Here is a 1,387-nt window from a genome sequence, read left to right on the forward strand (position 1 = left end):
TCGGCAAGCACAACTGGCAGCAGCATCCAGCGGAACCCTGGACTAAAGGAAACAGACTGTTCTGCAAGAAGATGGGAGAAGCCATATGAAGAACGCAGAATATCAGCGAATCTAGAGCTCAATACAATTTTTCGCTAACTCACACACTCGCACCTTTGGGGTGCTGTCGTGCTGAGCGAGGGCTCAGGCTTACGTCAGCCGTAATTTGTTCGTTGTACTCGACTACAGGGGACAGAAAAAATGAACAGGGCAGTGCTGTTTAATAGAAATGTGTTTCAATGCTTAACAATAGATGTTAGCCTTTTGGTAGCCTTACAACAACAAATGTTTGTTAGTGTTGCGTACGTCCAATGTTCACTGTAGGTTCAAAATAAGAAAAAGTTAAAAAAGAAACGTTGCCAGAAGTGGGGTTTGAACCCACGCCCTCTTGCGAGGACCAGAGCCTAAATCTGGCGCCTTAGACCACTCGCCCATTCTGACTTTTTCTTTTTCACCAGGGTTGGGCTGCTCTTACGAAAATATATTCAGTCTGTGCAAGTGTGCGTGCATGCATGTAGCGTCTCTGCCAAAAGTAACCGAGCAGCCGCGCAGGCAGCGGGAGCGGGTTCTCAGCCGAGCGGCGGAGCTGCGGTCCCGGGCGCTGGCCACTGTTCCCCGGCTGCGAATGTAAACTCGGCGACGTAATCCCGCGCTCTCGGTCTCCTTCCTCGGATAAGAAGTAAGCAGGTAGCATGTGAATGAAAAATGTTTCTCTGGGGAAAGAAAATGGCGCAGTACCTTCCTCACACATTGGCGAACACCTGAACCGCGCCGTAATGGAAGGGATAAAGGAGAGAGTGAAAGAAGAAAGGAAGAAAGAGGTGCCTTGTGGAGGGTTCCGGAATAATTTCGTGGCGAGTCGAATTTCGCAGTTTCGCTTGCTGTCGTATTGCACGAGGTGAGGCTTACGTCAGTCGTAATTGTTTAGTTGTATCCTGGTACAGAGGAAAGAAAAAAATTGCTGGTGGTCTAGCTCCGGCTAACCCTGGTCGAAAGCAAAAAGCTGCATCTCCCTAGCTGCGTTTGTGGTCCAGAGACTGAAGGTCTCCACCTCAGGCGTCGCATCGAACACACCTAGCGTTAGGCTGAATGCATCAAAGTGCACCGACGTTCTATAATAATAATAATTGGCTTTTGGGGAAATGAAATGGCCCAGTAACTGTCTCATATATCTTTGGACACCTGAACCGCGCCGTAAGGGAAGGGATAAAGGAGGGAGTGAAAGAAGAAAGGAAGAATAGGTGCCGTAGTGGAGGGCTCCGGAATAATTTCGACCACCTGGGGATCTTTAACGTGCACTGACATCGCACAGCACACGGACACCTTAGCGTTTTTCCTCCATAAAAAC

At 49.0% G+C, this 1,387-nt stretch overlaps 1 non-coding gene across 1 annotated transcript; it reads right to left on the reverse strand.

Moving 5' to 3' along the window:
* Positions 1-396: 396 nt before the first annotated feature.
* Positions 397-480, reverse strand: TRNAL-UAG (transfer RNA leucine (anticodon UAG)). The gene has a single exon. It is a non-coding gene; the product is annotated as a tRNA-Leu (tRNA).
* Between the last annotated feature and the right edge of the window lie 907 nt (positions 481-1,387).

The sequence above is a fragment of the Amblyomma americanum genome, chromosome 1 (assembly GCF_052857255.1).
Source record: "Amblyomma americanum isolate KBUSLIRL-KWMA chromosome 1, ASM5285725v1, whole genome shotgun sequence".
In the NCBI taxonomy this organism is placed as follows: Eukaryota; Metazoa; Arthropoda; class Arachnida; order Ixodida; family Ixodidae; genus Amblyomma; species Amblyomma americanum.